Below are 9430 nucleotides of genomic sequence, written 5' to 3'. Positions count from 1 at the left end.
CCAGGGGTCCCCTCAAGGAGGTATACTGACAGACAGTATTAAAGCAAAGCTATACACTGAACAAAATATAAATGTAACATGTAAAGTGTTGGTCACATGTTTCATGAGCTGAAATAAACGATCCCAGAAATGTTCCATATTCTCAAAAATATTATTTCTATAAAATGTTTTGTACAAATTTGTTGAATTTCTTTACATCCCTGTTAGTGAGCATTTCTCTGTTGCAAGATAATCCATCCACCAGACAGGTGTGGCATATCAAGTAGCTGATTAAACGGCATATTCATTACACAGGTGCACCTTGTGCTGGGGACAATTAAATTAAACTAAATGGCCACTCTAAAATGTGCGGTTTTGTCACACAACACAATGCCACATATGTCTCCAAGTTTTTAGGGAGTGCTGGTGTCAACATTGTGAACAGAGTGCCTCATGGTGGCGGTGGGGTTATGGTATGGGCAGGCATAAGCTACGGTCAACGAACACCATTGCATTTTATCGATTGGCAATTTGAAATCACTAAAATACCGCAACGAAATCTTGAGGCCCATTTTTTAAGGTAGCTGTAACTAACAGATGCATATTTGTATTCCCAATCATGTGAAATCCATAGATTAAGGCCTAATGAAGTTATTTCAATTGACTGATTTCCTCATATGAAGAAAAATATATTCAATTGTTTCATGTTGCGTTTCATATTTTGGCGCGGTATAATAATACATAAAGCCTCAAAAGTTAGTGGAATGGGATTAGTGTGGTGTGCAATGAATTCTTGTAGGCGGTAAAAATCACTTTGTGGGAGCACCTCCTCTAAGAATCTGAATTGGGCTCTTTGAGAATGTTTGGCTCATAAGCAACCTGCATAATCATTGTTTGAAGTACAATAGACCAACATAGCTACTGTAGCAGGTCAAAGCTGTGTGCTGGAAAACCTTGGTAGAGCATGGGTGGAGTTGGGATCATGGGTGGAGTTGGGATCATGGGAATTAATTTTTTCAGCTTCAAACCAATGCCTACTTTTCACTTAATGTTGTTTTTTGTTTCTCATTCTTACTATAAGAATGAAAACTAAATTGCATAGTGACTGTAAAATAAGCTACATTAAAGGTAGACTTAGCAAAACGATGCCACAAGCAGCACCGCAGATATTGCAATGAGCGAGATGCAAGACTTCACTCTCACACAGTCACTCACAGTATCTGTGCAAAGGGTATGCTTCATGCTCTTCCAGCATGGTAGCCATGGGACCAAAACATTGGAGAAGTTTAGCCTCGCGGTTCAACGTTCTTGGTTATTGCGAAAATAAAATGACATTTTATTGGTCACATACACATGGTTAGCAGATGTTAATGCGAGTGTAGCGGAGTGCTTGTGCTTCAAATTTCAACAATGCAGTAATATCTAACAAGTAATCTAACACATTCACAACTACATTATACACACAAATGTAAAGGGATGGATGAGAATATGTACATATAAATATATGGATGAGCGATGGCCGTGCGGCATAGGCAAGATGCAGTAGATGGTATAGAGTACACTATATACATACGAGATGAGTAATGAGATATGTAAACATTATTAAAGGGGCGTTATTTAAAGTGACTAGTTCTGCCTTTATTAAGTCCATGTTATTGACTCACTATGCTGTTTACTTTGTGCATATAGCCTACATCATATCACTGAAACTACCTTTAAACTCAGAATATGCTATTCTGTTCTTTTGAATGTTTTGTTTCCTAATTCCTGCCTACAGATATGTTAGACCATGTAAAATTACTAAAACTACAAAACTACAAAATGCGTCATTGTTGGATTCTTCTAAAGTAGGCCTACCTCAAGTCCTGGCAGTGTGTTAACTTAATTTAAACTATTAACACTTAATAAATGACTTACTAAATAAATACCCTGTTCCTTCCCCCACCAGCAGCGTAGCTACCAGTCCCAGGGGACCCCTCAAGGAGGTATACTGACAGTAGGGTACATTGCTTTATAAAATAAGCAACAACCACCTAGACCAATTCCAGGATTGAATTCAATCATATACATTTGCCATGTTTTGTAGGGTTAAATAATGCTGATAGTGTTAAATAATGTGATGTTCACATAATTTTCCTTTGTATTTTATTGATTCATCTGCAGGAACAGTCGCACCCATGGCCCTCACGCTAGCGCCACCTCTACCTACATAATATGTTAAGGAATCCCTAGTTATCTTCCCTTCACTCCCACTAGCCCATGACTAGCCCATGACTAGCCCATGACTAGCCCATGACTAGCCCATGACTAGCCCATGACTAGCCCATGACCAGCCCATGACTAGCCCATGACCAGCCCATGACCAGCCCATGACCAGCCCATGACCAGCCCATGACCAGCCCATGACTAGCCCATGACCAGCCCATGACCAGCCCATGACTAGCCCATGACCAGCCCATGACTAGCCCATGACCAGCCCATGACTAGCCCATGACCAGCCCATGACTAGCCCATGACCAGCCCATGACCAGCCCATGACTAGCCCATGACCAGCCCATGACCAGCCCATGACCAGCCCATGACCAGCCCATGACCAGCCAGCCCATGACCAGCCCATGACCAGCCCATGACTAGCCCATGACCAGCCCATGACTAGCCCATGACCAGCCCATGACCAGCCCATGACCAGCCCATGACCAGCCCATGACCAGCCCATGACCAGCCCATGACCAGCCCATGACCAGCCCATGACCAGCCCATGACCAGCCCATGACTAGCCCATGACCAGCCCATGACCAGCCCATGACCAGCCCATGACTAGCCCATGACCAGCCCATGACCAGCCCATGACTAGCCCATGACCAGCCCATGACTAGCCCATGACTAGCCCATGACCAGCCCATGACCAGCCCATGACCAGCCCATGACCAGCCCATGACCAGCCCATGACTAGCCCATGACCAGCCCATGACTAGCCCATGACCAGCCCATGACCAGCCCATGACCAGCCCATGACTAGCCCATGACCAGCCCATGACTAGCCCATGACCAGCCCATGACTAGCCCATGACCAGCCCATGACTAGCCCATGACCAGCCCATGACCAGCCCATGACCAGCCCATGACCAGCCCATGACCAGCCCATGACCAGCCCATGACCAGCCCATGACCAGCCCATGACCAGCCCATGACCAGCCCATGACTAGCCCATGACTAGCCCATGACCAGCCCATGACCCCATGACCAGCCCATGACTACTAGCCCATGACCAGCCCATGACTAGCCCATGACCAGCCCATGACTAGCCCATGACCAGCCCATGACCAGCCCATGACCAGCCCATGACCAGCCCATGACTAGCCCATGACCAGCCCATGACTAGCCCATGACTAGCCCAATCCAATGGTACATTTTCACAACTCGAAGCACAAAAATATGTTTCAAAACTCTTAGGCCATTTTCAGTTGATTACTTTTGAAAATATTTCCTGTCATTTGTTAATACATTTTACTATAATTTAATCAAACTGCTAAAAACTGATCTACAAAACCAAAATTATAAAGTGTCAAGTTTACGAACAGTATATATAAAAAATGAAATTTGAAATAATGGTGTAGTGTACAATGTACTGCTGAAATACTTGGGTGGTAAATTACAGTTTATTCCACTCATCTGAATGTTGTTGATTTTTAGATGTGGATGCTGTTACAGTAACAAGTCACATAAAGTGGATCTTAAGCAATGTTGCATGGGGCGGAAATTGCACCAGGTTACACAATACCTTTTTACTGTAGGTTTCTACTACATGTTACAATACCCCTATAACTGATGGTTTCTTCTATGTATGTGTAACGGATGTGAAACAGCTAGCTAGTTAGCGGTGGTGCTCGCTAAATAGCGTTTCAATCGGTGACGTCACTTGCTCTGAGACCTTGAAGTAGTAGTTCTCCTTGCTCTGCAAGGGCCGCGGCTTTTGTGGAGCGATGGGTAACGATGCTTCGTGGGTGTCAGTTGTTGATGTGTGCAGAGTGTCCCTGGTTCGCGCCCTGGTATGGGCGAGGGGACGGTCTAAAGTTATACTGTTACATATGTACTGTATAAGAATACTGAAACTATGAGACTGAGATTTTTCTCAACATGCTCCAAAAGTGGGTTAACGAGCAGCAATAGTTCTGGTGTTTAGGTTTTGTGTCACTGGTTATTTGAACCAATCATGATTTTGCAGGTGTTACCATCTGTCACATGTTGGAAGGGGAGGGGACATTCAGCCCGTATCTTGAAAGAGGGGGTGGAGCTTCTCATTCCGGTTCTTCTTCTTGTTCTACCATCTCTTAATCTCTCCACTTATGAACCCAGAACTTAAGCGAGCAGTTGACTAATTATGTGACACTTAACCCAGAATTTAACTAAGATTAACTCGGGTGAAAGATGTTCAACTCCAATGAATGCTCAATCAAACATTCTGAACATAAGACGGGGCATTCCAAGTGTTATCAATTTTGAAATTTGTAAAAAAATATATATAAAAACCAGATCCATCTGAAATATTTGGCAAAGTGATTGAAAATGTTGTGGAAAGTAGTGATCAGTGACACACTTCAGGAGAAATGCGATATTACAAGTATGCACCAATCAATCAGAGATTTAGACTAAAGTAATCAAATGTTTGGTCTAATGATATTCTATGTACAATTCTTCCTGTGGTCACCAGGACAGAGCTAGTCCGTCCCCTTCCAACCTGCCGGAGTCCCCTGGTCACAACTCTCCTGGTAACGCCTTACTGCTGGATCTGAAGAGGGTGTCTGTGTGGCTGGTCGACTGCAGGAAAACACCAGGGCAGAGTGGAACTGTGAGAGAAGGACACGAGGAGGGAGATGAAGATTTGATTTCATCAAGTAAGAACAATGTGGTGTGTGGATGAGATTACAAATCTGATTCTGCATTTCTGTTAATTCATTGATAAACAGTAAACACTCAGTGGCCAGTAAATTGTCGCTCCAGTTTCATGAATGGAGGGGTTGTACCTAATAAACTGGCCAATGAGTGTATATTGATAAGGGCAGCAGGTAGGTTAGTGGTTAAGAGCGTTGGGCCACTAATAAAGGTTGCTGGTTCAAATCTCTGAGTCGACTTGGTGAAAAATCTGTCTGTGCCCTTGAGCAAGGTACTAAACCCTAATTGCTCCTGTAAGTTGCGCTGGAGAAGAGAGTCTGCTATATAACAAACACATTTTTTAAATATAGTATTTCTTTATGGACCTATATTTCCAAAACATAGTCATTCAATGTCTTTGTTTCACAGGGGACAGCACTAACCATTCTCTCAGTTGGATGGGCTTGTCATCTGCGGAGCCTCAACAACATCGTGTTGCTGACGAGACAGAGAAGTGTCTCTATAGACCAGAGCACCCCAAGAAACACCAGCAGAGATGTATAGGGAAGAAACCTCAACACTGCTGCTCTGACTGTGGGAAGAGTTTTACTAGCAGGAGTGATTTCATTATTCACCAGTGGATTCACACCCGGGAGAAACCGTACTGCTGCTCTCAGTGCGGGAAGAGTTTCACTGCTTCTAACGCCTTCCAATCTCATCTGCAAATTCATGCAGGGGAGAGGCCTTACCCCTGCCTTGATGGTGGAAAGAGCTTCAATCAGTCAAGCAACCTGACTACACACCAGCTAACACAAACTGGAGTGAAGCCTTTTATCTGTGATCAGTGTGGAAAGAGCTTTGCTATAGCTTCCACCCTGAGTAGACACCAGGTTACACACACTGGAGAGAAGCCTTATAGCTGTGATCAGTGTGGGAAAAGCTTTGCTGTAGTTTCCTCCCTGATTAGACACCATCGAACACACACCGGGAGAAGCCTTATAGCTGTTATCAGTGTGGAAAGAGCTTTGCTGTATCAGAAAAACTAACTATACACCAGCGAACACACACAGGAGAGAAGCCTTATAGCTGTGATCAGTGTGGGAAGAGCTTTGCTGTAGTTTCCTCCCTAATTAGACACCATCGAACACACACTGGAGAGAAGCCTTATAGCTGTTATCAGTGTGGAAAGAGCTTTGCTCTATCAGAAAAACTAACTATACACCAGCGAACACACACAGGAGAGAAGCCTTATAGCTGTGATCAGTGTGGGAAGAGCTTTGCTGTAGCTTCCACCCTGAATAGACACCAGCTAACACACAGTGGAGAGAAGCCTTATAGCTGTGATCAGTGTGGGAAGAGCTTTGCTGTAGTTTCCTCCTGATTAGACACCATCAAACACACACTGGAGAGAAAACTTATGTCTGTCTATGTGGGAAGAGCTTTGCTCTAGCTTCCACCCTGACTACACACCAGCGAACACACACTGGAGAGAAGCCCTATAGCTGTTATCAGTGTGGCAAGAGCTTCAGTCAATCAGTACACCTGAATACACACCAGCGGACACACACAGGAGAGAAGCCTTACAGATGTGACCATTGTGGAAAGAGCTTCAGTCAATCAGTACACCTGAATACACACCAGCGAACACACACCGGAGAGAAGCCTTACAGCTGTGATCATTGTGGAAAGAGCTTCAGTCAATCATTAAACCTGAAAACACACCAGCTAACACACACTGGAGAGAAACATTAGATAGACATACAGTACCAGTCAAAAGTTTGGACACACCTACACATTCCAGGGTTTTCATTTTTTGTATTTTCTACATTGTAGAATAATAGTGAAGACATAAAAACTATTGACATAACACATATGGAATCATGTAGTAACCATGAAAAATGTTAAATAATTCAAAATATATTTAAGATTCTTCAAAGTAGCCGCCCTTTGCCTTTGACAGTTTTGCACACTCTTGGCATTCTCTCAACCAGCTTCATGAGTTAGTCACCTGGAATGCATTTCAATTAACAGGTGTGCCTTGCTAGATGTTCATTTGTGGTATTTCTTTCCTTCTTAATGCCTTTGAGCCAATCAGTTGTGTTGTGACATGGTAGGGGTGGTATACAGAAGTTAGCCCTATTTGGTAAAAGACCAAGTCCATATTAGGGCAAGAACAGCTCAAATAAGCACAGAGAAACAACAGTACATCATTACTTTAAGACATGGTCAGTCAATATGGAATATTTCAAGAACTTTGAAAGTTCGCAAAAACTTTCACTTAAATCTGATTGATGTCCATTGCTTGTGTTTCTTGGCCCAAGCAAGTCTGTTCATCCTATTGGTGTCCTTTATTAGTGGTTTCTTTGCAGCATTTTGACCATGAAGGCCTGATTTCACGCAGTCTCCTCTGAACAGAGAAGGTTAAATTAAAGTTTTAAGTAAAAAATACAAATACAAAAACAGTTGATGTTGAGATGTGTCTGTTACTTGAACTATGTGAAGCATTTATTTGGGCAATAATTTCTGAGCCTGGTAACTCTAATGAGCTTTTACTCTGCAGCAGACGTGAATCTGGGTCTTCCTTTCCTGTGGCGGTCCTCATGAGAGCGCTCATCATAGTGCTTGATGGTTTTTGCGACAGACCGTATACACTTTTCTTATTTGAGCTGTTCTTGCCACCATATGGACTTGGTATTTTGCCAATTAGGGCTATCTTTTGAATACCACCCCTACCTTGTCACAACACAACTGATTGGCTCACACGCCGAAAAGATGGCTGACGTTTTACATGCCCGTAACCAATTATACAATTTTTTTTTTTTTTTTTGCATTTGTAACTTATTTTTTAACTTATTTTGTACATAATGTTACTTCTACCATCTCTTATGACCAAAAAATAACTTCTGGACATCAGAACTGGGATTACCCACCACGAACTGGAAGAAGCTTTTTCCTTTAACAAGTCACACAAGAAAGATATACTGCTCTTCCGGGAACAGGCCCATTTCCCCATCATTTGCGTGAAGAAAAGACGGAAAAGAGGACGCATAACGGGGTGCCTTTTAAGAATCTGTAGGGAAGCGAGTAAACTTCCACTGCGATCAATTCTATTTGCTGGCATGCAATCATTGGAAAATAAAATTGATGTCCTACGATTATCCTACCGACAGGACATTAAGAACTGTAATATCTTATGTTTCACCAAGTCGTGGCTGAACGACAACACAGATAATATAGAGCTGGAGGGATTTTCAATGCACTGGCAGATCAGAGAAGCTATGTCTGGTAAGACTAGGGGTGGTGGTGTGTGTCTTTTTGTCAATAACAGCTGGTGCGTGATGTCTAATATTAAAGAAGTCTCGAGGTATTGCTCGCCTGAGGTAGAATACCTTATGATAAGCTGTAGACCACACTATCTACCAAGAGATTTCTCATCTATATTATTCGTAGCCGTCTATTTACCACCACAGACCGATGCTGGCACTAAGACCGCAAAAAAACAACTCTATAAGGCCATAAGCAAACAAGAAAATGCTCACCCAGAAGCGACGCTCCTAGAGGCCAGGGACTTTAATGTAGGCAAACAAATCAGTTTGGCCAAACTTTTACCAGCATGTCACATGTGCAACCAGAGGGAAAAAAACTCTAGACCACCTTTACTTCACACACAGAGGTGCGTACAAAGCTCTCCCCCGCCCTCCATTTGGCAAATTTGACCATAATTATATCCTCCTGATTATATCCTCCCGATTCCTGCTTACAAGCAAAAACTAAAGCAGGATGTACCAGTGACTAGATCAATACGGAAGTGGTCAGGTGAAGTGGATGCTACGCTTACAGGACTGTTTTGTTAGCACAGACTAGAATATGTTCCAGGATTCATCCAATGGCATTGAGGAGTATACCACCTCAGTCATCAGCTTCATCAATAAGTGCATCAACGACTTTGTCACCACAGTGACTGTACGTACATATCCCAACCAGAAGCCATGGATTACAGGCAACATCTGAATTGAGCTGCAGCTTTCAAGGAGCGGGACGCTAATCCGGATGCCTATAAGAAATCCGGTGATGCCCTCAGACGAACCATCAAACAAGCAAAGCGTCAATAAAGGATTAAGATTGAATATACTACACCTGCTCTGATGCTCGTCGGATGTGGCAGGGCTTGAAAACTCTTACGGACTACAAATGGAAACCCAGACGCGAGCTGCCCAGTGATGCGGGCCTACCAGATGAGCTAAATGCTTTTTATGCTCGCTTCGAGGCAAGTAACACTGAAGCATGCATGAGAGCACCAGCTGTTGTGGATGACTGTGAAAATGCTCTCGGTAGATGATGTGAGCAAGACCTTTAAACAGGTCAACATTCACAAAACTGCGGGGCCAGATGAATTACCAGGACGTGTACTCAAAGCATGCGTGGACCAACTGAAAAGTGTCTTCACTGACATTTTCATCCCCTCCTTGACTGAGTCTGTAATACCTACATGTTTCAAGCAGACCACCATAGTCCCTGTGCCCAAGGAATCAAAGGTAACCTACCTAAATTATTACCACCCCGTAGCACTCACATCGGT

General features: G+C 43.4%; 1 pseudogene; it reads left to right on the top strand.

Moving 5' to 3' along the window:
* The first annotated feature begins 4010 nt into the window (after positions 1–4010).
* LOC121844028 lies at positions 4011–6251 on the top strand (annotated as a pseudogene).
* Positions 6252–9430: the final 3179 nt, after the last annotated feature.

Source organism: Oncorhynchus tshawytscha, unplaced genomic scaffold, assembly GCF_018296145.1.
Source record: "Oncorhynchus tshawytscha isolate Ot180627B unplaced genomic scaffold, Otsh_v2.0 Un_contig_15925_pilon_pilon, whole genome shotgun sequence".
Taxonomy (NCBI): Eukaryota; Metazoa; Chordata; class Actinopteri; order Salmoniformes; family Salmonidae; genus Oncorhynchus; species Oncorhynchus tshawytscha.
The sequence above is the reverse complement of the archived record's forward strand: the minus strand, read 5'-3'. Positions and strand labels throughout refer to the sequence as shown.